General features: G+C 44.1%; 1 long non-coding RNA gene across 1 annotated transcript in view; it reads left to right on the forward strand.

Moving 5' to 3' along the window:
- The first annotated feature begins 329 nt into the window (after positions 1-329).
- Positions 330-15096, forward strand: part of LOC111268645 (uncharacterized) — a 26945-nt gene continuing 12178 nt past the window's right edge. Inside the window, exon 1 of the long non-coding RNA XR_015314319.1 lies at positions 330-1019. This is a non-coding gene — a long non-coding RNA (uncharacterized LOC111268645). The remainder of the gene's footprint in view (positions 1020-15096) is intronic.

Consider the following 15096-nt stretch of genomic DNA (forward strand, 5'->3'; position numbering starts at 1 on the left):
TGTTTTTTAGCTGACTCAATTTCTTGCATCAACATGTGAGCAACCGGTAGTCCCCGCTGCCACCCCTCCATTGCTGTCGGAACTGTCGTTTTTATACCTTAAATACCCCATTTGTCGCGCGTGCTACTGCTGTTACTACTGGTAGTGTTGTACTGTTGCGACTATTACTACTGATGTGGCCCTCGTTGTCGTCGTCGTCGTCGTCGCCAAATTGTTCGTTTGTCGTCATAAAAATTGAAGTTCCTCTTTGCGTCGCACCTAGTAGCAGCTAGTAGGAGGCCTTCCTAGCCATTTCTTACTATCCTACTAGTCTTCGAGCTAAACACACTTCCTGAAGCCCTGAACTCTTCGGACTTGCCAAGGAACTCTTAGAGTCACGGCTAGACTTTCTTCTATCCGTCTACCCTATGATTACGCTAAACGAAGCAAAGTGTTTGGAAGAAGTGAACAATTCACCGAAGGTAGGCACTCCCAGTTAGTCGCTCGGCTACGAGAGGAAAACGCATGGAAGCTTTTCCCCTGGCTTTCTTTGCTGAATGTCGGCCAGCTAAAGCTTTTGCGGTTGCCACGGTATCATCCGTACCGCAGCCTTCTTCTTTCTACTACCCACTTGCGCGTTTCCTTAATGTGTTGCTGCAACTGAGTCACCGCTGTTTGCCAAGGAACCAGCGACAGAGGTAGCAAGCAAATTGTCCTGTTGGGAGTCATCACTTTATGAATGTTGGATCGCTCGAAAAACGTCAACGCAAAAGAGCTGTGGTGGAGTTAGATGCGTTCATAAGCTTGCTAACGCATTTTTCATCACCGACGGTGGTCGCGAAGGTGACCGTGAGGACGACAGCTCAAAGCGCCGCAAGGCGGAGGTGATGGGGTTTGAGCCAATCTCGGTTTTAAGCGCAGTTCAGAACAGGCGGAAGCTTCCGACCTGGTGGAGACAGAGGAGAAGGCAAGTTCACGGTAGTCGTGATTGCGAAATCTACGACTTTCACCATCAACGCCAACACCACAAATCGGATGAAGTAAGTATGACGGTTTGCCCTTTCATTCGAAGATACTTTTCGAGAGAGACAGTTTAAGCAGAGAGTGCCACTTGACTTGAGGATTTAAGAATTGCAATAAAGAAAGCGAATTCAGGAACAATGATTATGGGTTATAATAGGATTTCTAGAATTTGTGATTTTAACTCAATGCGCAAGATGACTTCTGCGTGGAGTTGCTGATATCTTCTAAACGCAGGATGTAAGTTAAAAGTAGAGAACTTTAAGGACTACCTGGTACTGTTGAAGACCTGAAGTGACTAACGAGGTGGTGCAGTAGATTACGTGAGGGTAACCTGTACAAAGGGCACGTATTCGTGGTTTGAGCATGAGCGGAATCTATTCGTGTAGAATTTATTGTAGGTAATGACCTTATAGTAACGTACTTACGATAGGGTCGCTAACAGTTGCAAGTAGTTCTTTAAAGCTCCGAACTGTAAGAACGCACTTTAAGTTACTTTACATTTCGCCTTTCATACATAATACGCTGAGTATTAAAATGTGAAGGATCGTAACACACGGACATAGCTTAACAGACATGCAGGTACCACAACCGATTCTCATTAATACAGAATCGCGTTTTGAGGGTAAAATTCTTTTGTCAAGCCAACAATATCTAAGGCAGACAACAAAACGGTGCATTGGTATTTTGAAGACTTACAAATATATTGATAAATATATAATTTTCTTTTCTTGTTACATACAAAGAAAATACATGCCGATGCGTCTAGATGCACGCGTAGTCAATGTTTTACTATTCGTTTTTGAGTAGTGCCCCTTGTCCTCTTAGATATTCTTTGATCTCGCTATTTAAAGGAAGCTTGGAGAAAATGAGAAACGGCTTTTGGGTGTAATCTATTGGTTCTGAATAGATATTAGCTCGCAGCATTGATCAAAGCATGGACTAATGGTTGCTGCGTCAATTTTAGACAAAGCGTTACTGAAGATAATTTCCTCTAGCCTCTACCTCTGCAGTCGTTTACACTTTAGCCAGTTCAAACTCGTTTATGCCTAAGCTAGGTTCGCTTTAAGTATAAGTAGCTGTGGTTCATGTTGACATGCCGGAGTGTAAGGGCAAGTCCCTGCGGGCGACTAACGTGGGCTCGTTTTGGATGTCCCACGTATATCAGGGATGACTTAATATACAGAAGGTAGAAACTAGCAGTCAAATTAAGGGGTCAAAAAAATCTATGTGTACTGTACGGAAATAAGAGTGGATACCTTGGAGAACTCATACTTTTTATACAATGTTATTGCTACATCAACACTGCCACATGCACCCGCATTGATGCCTACGGTGTCTTCACCGCGGTACGTCACCCTGTTCTGCGAGAGGAGACGTCTAAATTTAGCTATGAGAATTAAAGAAACAGTGAGGTGGCAGATGCTGTTTCAGGACAGCTTGCAGGATACTCGTTTCTAGTGTAAAAACTAATAATTGACCAGCGACCGATCCCGAAATCTTATGCAAATATATGCATAAAATGTATAACCCAGTTCGTAAGCAAATGGTTGCCTGGGATATCTGTAGCTTTTGTAAGTGGATCAGTTGTATTGGTACGTCAAAGGCGACATGTCCACCCACCAAAACACCTAGTAGCTTGCCTTCAATATCACTACGTATTTTAAATCGTAAAAAAAAATATATATATATATATATATATATAGCTGCGACGTAATTACACAAAATTATGTTCAAATCAGCCAGACGATATAATTAATCAAAGACGATTCTTTAACAGTAACTGCGTAAGTCTAGAAGCGCATTGAAAGGCCCCAATGGGGCAGACCTATCATTCATCAGCTTTATAAGCTCATTAGTTGGTTTTTAAATTTGCGTGAACTTTGTAAAGTATCGTTGAATAGGAAATAGTAACTAAACGTAAAAACAATTTGCACATCTTAATGGGAGAACCGCAAAAATAAGGTCGTACACATTTGGCTGGATATAGCTTCAATTTTTCAAACATTACATCCGGTATCGCCGGACATAAAAAGAAACGAAGCCTGTTTATGGCCAGTTTTTTGAACTTAGACCACAACAATCTGACTTACTGGTCGGATATCGCCTGGCGTCCGACAGCTGTCCGACCATGCCAAAATCGATGGTATGAAACATTTTGCATCTAAATAATGCGCAATACGAAGAAATGAGCCATTTTACATCTACGAAATTGTAGTATATTTTGCATACACCCAGAAAGTTATTCGACAAGATAGAGAGGCATAAATTCCAATTCAAAATATCTGAATCACAGTGTATTACAGATACACAGCAACACATTGATTAGACCCAGTTCGTTAGAATTATCCGATATGAACTTTCTGCTATTGAACGGTCAGGAACTCTTCAGATACAGTATACCATACAGGAGAATATCCCGCGAAAAGAATGTATTACTCATTACAGCATCCAGTAGAGTTAATGCAGAACTGTTGCGGTTGCCAGAATCTTATCGTTATCCAATTGAATAGAATTGCCATGCTCATGCAAGACACTAACTTCGGAAATTATTAGCTTGTAAGTTTATCTTTCGTACAGAACAATCACAGGTACACAATTAACATGTATTGTAATTATAATAGAGCACTAATAAAAATTATCCTGAATCTTGAGTTTTCGAGGATTTATCCTCTGTCCGTCCAGTAAGCCCGTACTACGCTTCTATTTGCTTCATACTCTCATGAATTCTCAGGGCAGCTTGTTATTGGGAGACTAGCGATTGCTTCTGCCCACGGTTGTTAATCAGTCCTCTCGTTCTGCCTGAAATTCGATGACCCATCTAGAGTACGATATCGGAAGTTCACCCAACATGGAAACATCGCAGATGTGACCAGACCGAGACAATGGCGTTCCGCCTCAAAGGCGTCCACAGCCAGCGAACAGTGTTGCGCAATTCTGGTTATTCGTCAGGTGAGACGGAGGCCTCATTTACTTTGCAGCGGAAACAAACGTTAAAGACCAGCCAGTGTGTAGAGGCTACGAGGTCCGTGGGCAAGCTCCACGCACATTCATTGATGTCGTAGAGGGGCCAGTAAGCTGGATGCAAAACATTTTTACAATGTATCTACGTTTGGCTTTCGCGGAACGACTCGCCATGACCAGGTTAGCTCGTTGGACTTCAAAACAATGCACAGAGTGAGGCAGCAGTCTTGGCCGCGTCGATGATTGTATATGCCATGATACAAAGCCGTTGAAGTACCCATGTAGTCCTTTCCGTCCGCTCGTCGACGGCAACCTATTCTACCTGGAACGATTTTGTAGGACTCCGAGTAACAACTGACCCAAAGAGCAAAACCAGATGACGCGAGAATAAAAGGCACTGTTGTGTTGCAGCTAATTTCCACTGCCGCTGCCACAGAATAAAGACGATTTTTCTCACCCCCTTTTAACGTCATCATACATATTTTCTCTTTCAAGTTTTAAAAGGCTAAAAGAAAGAAGCCGAAAAAAGCAACGGGTTTTAGGTCTAGACAACAATGTGAGCCTGCGAAGAATCGCAAGGAGCCAGCCAACGAAAGCGGCGAAGTAACGAAAAGACGAACACGATGACAATATTAGGCATCGCTAATGGCCCAAACACGCCAACTCAGCCCAGCTAATTATTTGGAGCTCCAGTGAAGACAGTGAAAGAAAGACGTACTGCGTTAAGATGGCAGCCTGCCGTTTCCCGCTGCGTTTGTATCGTGCGTTAAACATATTAGTGGCAGACGCAACTGTCCGCGATTGAAAATGGGCCATTCGAAGGGCTGCACTGTACGCCGAATCGCGGCCGGGACGCCTTCAACTTCCCGGTTAATCTACTGTCCTGGGCGCCAGCAGAAATAGCAAAGCAGATTTTTATCACAGTATGGGGAACCGTTGCCGGCGTGGCACGTACATAACCCACCAGTGCTGGAGTCATGCTTCCATTTAGTCTTCTCGTCGTCTGTATCGTAGTTTACTTACGTAGAGCGGGCTTGCGTGTTGTTTAACTAACGTTATCTTACCCTGTCCAACCGCCTGCCAACCAACGAACGGCAATAATATCCATACCACTGCTCTCGCTATATTCGAAAACCAGTAGTAGAAGGCTGGCCAAGGTAATTTGTGTGCGAAGACGAGGGCTTGCTGGTGCACGTTCGTTTTAAAGCTGTTTTCTATCGTCGTTATTGTAACTAGTTCCGTTGCAATGAAAACGGATGATTCATTGTCTATTCTGCGTCTACCTAAAGCACCGGACAAGTAGCGCTTTCTAACTACTACGTAATGCTGTCCGTTATTCGACGTCGTTGTTATTGCTATCCCCGTCGTCATTTGAGATTTCGAAAAGGCCGTGGAGTTGATCTGTTTAGAACGAATGAAAATAGAGGAAAAGCTATGCGTGTTGCCTACCATCGTGCCGCTACGTGTTTCCGAGGATTCGGTACGATTCGCCGCGGCTCGTTGCGGCACTAACATTAATAGTAATAGACGTAACAGTAGCGGTTGTAGTTCTCCTAACTGAAGCTCGGAATCGTCTAAGCAGCGTCCTGCGTGCATGAAGGAGCGAGACAAAGACGAAACGAGAAGGAAGATCAGACTTACCCAGAAGAAAACAAGGTCAAATAAAAGCAAGACCAAAATCTTTTATCAGAATTCAGTCGTCGTTAGTTTGCTTAGCATCTGAGGAGCCTCAGCAGCAGCAGCAGCAGCGGCAGCTGCGATTTTCATGGTGCAACTGTTGTAGAAACATGAATAGGATAACTTAGAGAAATAATGGCGGAAAAGTTGAGGGGGACTAAGACGAAAACGGATCAGAAAGAACGTTTTATGCCGGGAATCACCGCAGGAACGGTCGCTATTCCGTTGGACGAGATGAAGACAAGGGGTGACAGGAAGTTGCGTAGGGGGTAACCAGGCCTGTTCGTGACGCTAATATAGTTAGAAATTACTTCTGTCCAATACAGCATTCAGTTTTTCCCTCTATCTTTCACGTTGGGTTGTTTGTTGTTGTGCGTTTTACCAAAGGCGGAAAGGAAAAGCCCAGCCGCGCGACGGAGCTTAAACAGCAGTTGTAAAGCTACGGAACTTGCAGATCAGATGAAATTTCATAGCATCAGTAGTCCATTTACATATATCATGATGCCCCAGAACGACTTAATCAGCCATAGCGGCCCCATATAATCGTTTAGATCATTTATACGATGTCAGGATCTAACAGACCCATCGTATTCTGACCTACATTGTATCAATTTTACAACTAAACTAAACACGAATAATTTGTCCAGTTTACCAATCCTGCTGCTTTTGTCAATGAGCTAAACATCGTCATATGTCTTTATGATCCGCCTTTTAACCGATTCGACCGTTTCGCGTCCCACTGGCCTGACGATGTCACCGAGCCATTAAACGCTCAGCACGTTTCTCAACATTCTCCCACTGACCTTTCCCACTCATGTAACTGGGTTTCCTTCGTCTTCTTCGTTTTAGCAGAGAGTAAACGAGCTAACAACGACGCTATCAACTGGTCGCCAAGACGAACGAAGAATCGTGCTGCTGCCGATTCGACCACTTTAAAGCGAGCTGGCACCGACTTGGGGTGGGTCGACGGGTCAGTCGAATAGTCAGCTTGTTGATTTTATTGTCATTTGATAGCGCTAGCTGTAAAACAATGACCAATGAAACATTTAACAGAAGGAGATCACCAATTTAGAGCAAACGTGCCATTGGAAAATAGACTGCTAACCCTTGCATTAAATCGGGTGACTTAACATAGACATATATATATATATATATGTGGTTCAACTGTCGTTTCAAAGTCCCGTTGTTACAAGTCACTATGTCGATGATGTTTAAGTAACAGTACTTTAGCAAACATCCCATTAATCTTTAGCATGGTAGCGTACAGATCATATGGACGTTGCTTTCGGCGGTGCTGTGGCTGTTGTATTGGGTTTGCAGGCTTGTTGCTACGTTCATTAACTGTTAATGTCCTGCCTCGTCTGTTGACCATATGGTGATATTTAGCTGCTGCACTCATTTTTAATTCGACCAAAGACTATCGTTTGTAGCGAATGATCGCTTGTAATAGCAGCGGCGGCCTACCTGAGAGCTAATGTTGACTTCAGTTTCTAACAACAGGACTAACCAAGTTTAAAAGCTAAATTTTGAGGGAGAGAGTCTTCTTTGCTTGCGGCCTATTAAACGTACCGGCTTGGCTGTTGACCAACCGGCTGGAAGGTCTGTGCAGTTGAGAAAAGGGAATTCTGCGTGGTCACCAAGGTTTTGTGCCACCAGACAGCTTGATCACAGCTCGACTTCATCGAACAGGCAAATGGCAAAGCGGCATGCACCAACATGTGGACATAGGTCCCTGCTACTGGTCAGCTTCTCCTGGCTGGATTTAGCTTTGTTACCTTCACCTTTGGTTAGGTCGGAAAGTGGCCTTTGTTTTTTGCATCGGTGATGCATACGCTCTAACATGAAGGTTATGGGTTTCTCATTTCTCCCAATTTCTGTGGTGGTGAAACCTAAGGCCAAAAGACCTGCATGACAAAGCCACGATGCCCTGGCACTCCGTTTTGTTTGTGGTCTTCACTGTGTGTTTGTATGCGTCTACTCTCTAAGTGTGCGGTTCTGAAAGCAGCGTAAAAGTACGGGCTATGCGGAGTGCTGGGTGTTTATTTGCAAATCTGATACGTATGCATGCATATACGTACGTAAAACATGCTCGGCTCATTTAATCTCGTTTTAACTGTAACCAGGATGTTTCTAAAGGTTACGAGACAATGCTTTCTGAATCATCTGGCCTGATGTTATGATTTTTCGTGGCAACAACTTACCGTAACCTGCGACGACGACGAGAATGTTGATCGCCAGAAATAGGTGTCTGGAACTTAGACATAGTTGTTCCAGCGTTAGAGGTAACTGTAGGTACGCGAACTTTGTTCTTTTTACGTAGTTTCCCATCATTGTGGCGTTTGGTGGCTGTGTTTGAGAGCGACGCGCCACCGGTTCGTTTTTGGCGCGTATGGAAATCACCCCTCCGCACTTCTGCTGTCGTTCCTTTGTGCTGTTTCGCACGAGTTTGGTAAAAAAAAAAATATCACCACTCTAATAACAGCAACGACGACAACACGAAGGAGTGATTCTTCACCCTTCTAGGTATTACAGCCATGCCACATAATAGTTGATAGGTCCATTTATCGCTGTATCACTCTTTTTTTCCTCTCTTATTCTCGCTCTCTCCCTTTAACACTTTCATGCAGTCAGCAATTCGTGAGAACACCGGTAACACCGAAAACGACGACACACATATCCTTCACTCCACAAAAACTTACCACGACACACAGACGACCACTATGCGGAGAGGCGAATCGTTTGTTTACACACTGACCAACTCTTCAGCACTGGTTTCTATCACCGGAAGGCTACGAAACTTGCCTTTGGGTTTGCAATACGAAAAACGAACACCAAGTAAACGCTGATGGCTGGGAGGGGTTCCGCGAAAGACGGTGAAGTACAATTGTGTGCTGTGATGTATATCGTACTGTATAAAGAGATAATGCAGCCTAGCTGAACGAATGACATTAGAAACTATCGCCTACCAACACAACCACCGTTGAAGACTCTGCTAATCTTCACTTGTGCTCTATCAGCCAGTTTCTTGAATAGGCCGAAGGAAAAGCGCGAAGATCACGACGAATCAATCGACAACGTGAGAATCATTCACATGTATAGTACACAGGCATATTCACCAAGAAAATACTGGGCCAGACAACACACATATCTGTCCATCATAGCATTGTATCAAACACAGACTAGATCACAATATCTCTAGCAGCTGTTGCTTCAACGTTGATGTCATACTAGGCAAACCGTCACTTTAGTACCGCTTTAGCGCTATAGCGTGTTAACGGTAGGTACGGATATCGCTCTAGCAATGAATATCTAGTGAAGCACACAGACGATAGGTAGAAACTGTTATGGCAGATCTTTAGCTGCAGTCGTGACTGTCGTAATTGACCGACGTAACAGATTCTGCTGATATTACTGCTGTTGCTTGTGCTGCTGCGTCTGCATAGAAACCCTCCACACCAGGAACGTTTCAACGGCCTTTTTTGCCGTTAGTCACAAGCCAACACGTCAGGACTATAATGAAAATCACAATGCCAATGGCAAATATGTTCTTTACTAACAGCAAGAAACGGCACATCGGACGCGACGTCTGCACGCGCATAATCACTTATAGGACAGATCGGCGCGGCATCATGCGTCCGTTGTGGAGGGATATCTTCTGCGTGCTGGTGGGAGACCGGCGACACGGCAGTCCACAAGCACGCGGAACTCCTGAGCGCTCGACCCTTCCTCACGGCCGAGGCGAGGGGAATCCATCGGCCTGGCGAGGGTGGATGGCCCGACGCGCCCTCCTCCTGATGCTGCTCCTTCTGTTGCCGGTTCTCCTTCAGCTATTCTCTGGTGGCTGCTCTTCTTTCTTCTCTTTTTTCTTCTGCTGCCGTCCAGTGCAATGGTGACATTACGTCGGATACTCCTGACTGCGGCCTGCTTCTGCCGATGGTAATAGCAACTCAGGCAGGCTGTGTCTAGGCTACGAGACTATTTTGACATTTGTTAGAGCAGGTTTCGCGTTGCGGTCTTCGCTTAATTCGTTTAGCCCGTTCCGTTCGAATGTACAGTGAATATTCGGAGCATCTAAACAGCTCATCTAGGGAACCTATTTTATTTGGTTTACAGCATAATGTTTGGCAGCCTAGGTTTTAATCCTTCTGTAGACACATTTTACTTCATGCTAAAAGCCAGTTCTCTAATAAAACGCCTAATGGCGGTACCGGACTTAAAACCCGAAAAATTTAGCTGAAGTGGTCTAGAAACCGCTATTAAGCAGTCATTGAAATGCATCTCTAACAACGACGCCGACAAAGGCAACGGAATGTGTTTACATACATTTTTTTTATTAATTTAATATTTGACTTAAATACAAAATCAAGTCCTTTATTCAGTAGTTACTTGCATTATCTGGTTTCTGGCCACTTCTTCGCATACGTCAGGCCTGATCTTTACACTTTTCTCAAGTCCGCCCACCGTCCGTGGAGTATAATGATATATTTTGCCCTTCAAATACGAGTAAAACAAGTTGAGTGGAGTTATGTTACATGATTTGGGGGGCCATTCGATTTCACCTGTACTGAGATCCAGCGCTCACCTCACGACTCTAGTTCCTTATTAACGTGAATACGTATTTAGTCACTTGGAAGGCTGAACCATTTTGCTAATACCTCATACATGCCAATGTGTTTCAATGATCTGTAAGGTCATGTCCTGGTAGCGAACAGTTTCGTTAAAAGAATAGAGCTCGAAAATGGCTCAAAAATAACATTTTTGATACATGAATTAACGTCTGTTATAGAGAGCAGAATATAGATTGTCACTTGGTTTGTCCAGTGAGGCTCGAGCGGTTGGTTGCCTTGCATTTTTAGCACTTTTGGCCTGTTACGAGGGCAAAATTTAATTCCATTTCAAATGTTTAAATGTAACGTATTTAAGCGATATTTTAATAAGTTCACATTTATCGATAACGTTTATTATGGAAAACCTATCCGCAGATTAAACAAAGAATATTCCGAAGGTAGGTAGGTTGTGATTAAAGTTCCAAAGTAACGCTCTCATCGGGGTAGATGATGAATAAACATGATCGCTGAAATCAAACGCTTGTAGCACATGCGAGAAAATTTAATACTGCCTTAGAAACAAAAACAAGGGAACACCCTGTGTATATCAAATGTTACTCGCCTCTTATCATTAATCTTGAAAACTTTACACAAAACTCTCTCCTACGCATCTTAACGGAGGGTTCTTACTTGATACCGAGCGCTCACCTGCCTTCCTCTCCGGCCAGCCATAGGGCAATATTATTGCACAGGATGTCTTTAGCTCATCAGCGCGTATTGCGTCCGTAGAGTTGTTTGGTCGGCCTTTTTCTCAGCACAGAACCCTGTGTATATTTACGCAGTATACAGAATTGATGATTTCAGGATGTACCATAACGAACTTTACACGTTCAGAACTGTACAGCGTACAGATAAACTGCTTCTTCAAGCGTACGGTAATACCAGACCCATGGACAGAAGCTCGAGACAGAACCTTCAATCATATTTCAGTTCTTAGATACACAAACTTGTACAACTATACTTATCGGTAACAATCAATTTTACCAGACATCAAATAATCATAATAGGCAAAGCACACGCGGCAGTTATTGATTATGTTACCCATATACACATCGATGCAATAAATAAGCCTTATTTTATTTTAAAATAAATATAATCAAGACCAAAAATTGCTTTTCAACGCAGCGTCATTTGCGTCATCTTACATTGAAGCTGTCGTTCTCATAAGGTCCGTATCTCGAGGTGTCGCGTCATTCCATTGAGTCTTCTCTAGATATCATCTATTAGATAACTTTCATGATTGTGCAGTAAATCGGTAAATTATACGCACGTTTAGCCATGTGCTGACTTCGGAAAACAAACTAGAAGTATATACCTTGTGGAAAAAACCAGCAAGACTTTTATCAGTTGTCACTGGAGCTTTCAAACGTCGCTCCGAGAGTTCTGAATCGCTTTCAAAGGAAGCTAATTGCGTGTGATGAATGAGGTCGAGTTACCTAGGTTAAATCCAGGAGGGAATCGCTCAACACTGCCTTTTGCTAAACGACACGCTTGGCCGAACTGTTACAAAATGAACTCGGATGCGTGGGCATCGTCTGTACGTGGTATTCCTGGTACGACTTTATAATAGTCCCACGCCTGCAAAGATCGTGTTTCAGATGTAGCAGCTTGAATTACGTGAAGTTAACGTCAGATTTGCCTCGAGCAAACAACAAGTTGGTTAATACTAGCCTGATTGCAAAACGCCTACAAAAACCGGTCTATCCGGCATTCGGTCATTACTGTTTTTCCTTCTACACAAGTTACTGTTTTAACTTTAAATACAGTTTTGAGATGAAACTATTACTTGCATAGAATTGTATTAACAATAACCGATCACCGTATGAGTACTGAGCTTCGATTGAATGAATTGGATAAATGCTACGATGAATGAAATGTTTGATCTAAATCTTGTCCATAGAATATAATCTCTGATAAAGCAAAGTGAGCCAATCACGAAAGTAAAATTTGTTAGAGGATGTACATAGGGAACAATGGTTACGCACTGATACTCAATATCCCCCGTTTGCCATTTTAATACTAACTATAAATTAATATGGTCTTCGTATCATAGATATGCAGCCTCACTAAGCTGTCACCAAGGTTAGTAAGGAGGTAAGTACTTCTTATGTCGAGATGCACAGGCGCTTCCTTAAAAAGTATGGCTTCTTGATCTAACCAGCACTAAGTGAAGTAGAGTCTATACACAATTGATTGCGCTAACGGCCCGGCTAGTTATATAAACACCGCAACAAAGGTTTGTTTCAACTTCGATAACTTCATTAAATCGTCGGCTACGACAGTCATTGCTAGTTAATAGTATTTTGGTAAAGAAAAGGCGAATCGACCATGTCGGCACAGTAATTGCGCTTCGTCAAATGACTCCAGCGTCGATCTCGTGTGTGACTTGACATATGTTGTGGTTATTTCATAATACTTTTAGTAGATTCATGCATAGATAATATGCACACGTCTTAATGTTCTATCGTATAGTCTTCACTTTGGTTACGACTTGACATAAGAACAGGAAAAACGACCAAAGCGCGGCCTGGAAAATATCCCTTCTGAAAGAAGTTATGACCTAAAGTAAGCCACCTTTAACTAAGAAGATATATCTAGAAGTGACTACATATGCCGAAGTAATGATAGCAAACTGATTGACTACAAAATTGTTGCACCAAATAGTGCACCAAAGAGTCACACAATAACGATCAACCTTCCCATACTCTGACGCCAGTAGGTTCGTGGTAATGGTGCCAAAAGCGTGTCATGACTCCAATATCAGTAGCACTAGTAATAGTATTAGTTGCAGCAGTAGTCATTTCGGGAAGTCTCATCTGAGGTTTTGGCGGGCGCCGCATGTACGTCTTGTATATATAAGCCCCGCCAAGTAGGCTTCTTCTATCTGGGCGACGTGCGCTGCTCCCTTGGCAGCCACCAGTCAGCATAAGAACTGAAAGCAAACTCTTATTGAAGAAACAAGGGAAGGCGGCATCATTGACTGGCCACCAGATGTCAAGATGTCTGCAGGATCCGTTGGTAGGGAACACATTATAGAAAGCAATGCATACACTGGGAGCATGATGCGCGCACATCACAAGTGCACACATACACTGTGTAATAGTCTAATAAGGCTGGGGCAGCATGAGAGGCTTCAGCCGCGTATGAGAGCTTGCGAACACCAGCAGCGGCAGCATGAGCAAAAACCGTACCAGGACTAGGAGGTGTTGTCCTGTCATTCTCGCTGACCTGTCGTCATCTCGCTATCGAGCTATGCAGCAGTGTTCCTGTACTACCGGCCTTACCTCTCCTGTATGAACTCAGGAGTCCGTATACTAACAATAGTGAAGCACCAGTTTTGCCGTCGTAGTTGGCAGTAGTGGCTGTCTGCCCGATCAATCCGCTCATGTACAACATAGGTTCAGCCGGTCAACTTATTGATGCTGCTGACACTAGTTGTGCTCATATACGACCAGGCAGCTATTCCGTCTACTGTTACCCTTCGCTGCTGCGACTTTATCCAGCTGGTTGCCTCACGATGTAGCTTCTGTCGTCTCTCGTTATGCATGTCTGGCGCTCGGTTTTATCACGACTGAGTGCTGCCAGTGCAGGAATGTGCCGAATCCCCAGTAGGTCTGCTGGTAGTCTGCTTGCTTTCCTGCACCATCAACGACGAGATTACAGCAACAAACGATAACTGTCGGTTGTTCCTGCTGCTCGGTATTTTTTCCTTTTCAGTTGTCATCATCATGGCGCCGCAGTGCTACTGGGAGCAGCGGCTGTGATAATATTCTTGTGGGCGATGATGCTTTCTCTGCCAACGCTAAGGGATTGCCTGTTCTGGTTGGCAACCTTGGAGTGTCCTTCTTAGTGCCACTTTCTGCCTCCGTTCTTGTTCGTCTGTTTTGGTTGCCTTCAAGCTCTCTTCAGTTCTTGGTACTATCTCTGCCTCCCTATGCTTTTCCTTTCCTTTTCCTGCTAACAAACCAACCAACCAGCTACAGCCACCGGGTATTTGCAACCGTTCCGTGCCATTAGCTCGCGACTCGGTCGTCTGCCTAACCTTCAAAGCGGTCGACTAACGTGTAGCTTTGACCGCCCTCGCAAGGGTATGGCTCTTGCTTACAATAGATTCTGCTTTTGCAGGGTTAGTTTCTTGTTGTTGCCGTTGCTATTAGCGCCATCCCTGCTCTGTTTCAGTGATGACAATCACCATCGGCTGTGATTGTTCTGCGCTGCTGCAGAAGCGACAAGTCGCCTCCATATCTTTTCTAATCGTTACTAATGCCAGCGTGGCTGCCGACGTTTATGGAGGTGTTGGTAGACGCCACGCTGCCATGCTGCTGTTCACCACTAGTGTCGCTTGCTTGCTCGGTCGTCATGTTTGCTTCACTTTGTCGGGTTTGCCGGACCGAGTTAGTTGAGGTTGCACTAGTTCTGCTTTCCTCTCGTTCTCCATCGTGCCCCCGCATCGTTGGCGTCGCTGTCATTCATCTATAGCATCCACAAGGCTGACTGTCGCTCCGAGGGCGGTGGCAAGATAAAAACAATGTAATTGCGTTGCCTTCTGTGATGATGCGGGTTGCTGATGCTTCGACTCTAGCTGTTATTCGTACGGGCATCGCTGCCGATGCCGCTGTCGCTCAGGATATCGCCAGCCGATGTTAGTATAAACAAAATAGAGAAAATACGAATTTGCTAGCGGAGTGGACACCTTCTGCTTGCGACAGTCTGATGTCTTCTGCACGGCTTGGGCGGTGCATTATCTCGTAGCCTGTGTTTCTCAAACTTTCCGTATATCAGGTGTTTCTTAGAGCGACATAATTCAGTTATCATAATTGTGCTTCCGTTCTTCTGCGTATCTGCAACC

This window comes from Varroa jacobsoni, unplaced genomic scaffold, assembly GCF_002532875.2.
Source record: "Varroa jacobsoni isolate VJ856 unplaced genomic scaffold, vjacob_1.0 scaffold_1305, whole genome shotgun sequence".
Classification (NCBI taxonomy): Eukaryota; Metazoa; Arthropoda; class Arachnida; order Mesostigmata; family Varroidae; genus Varroa; species Varroa jacobsoni.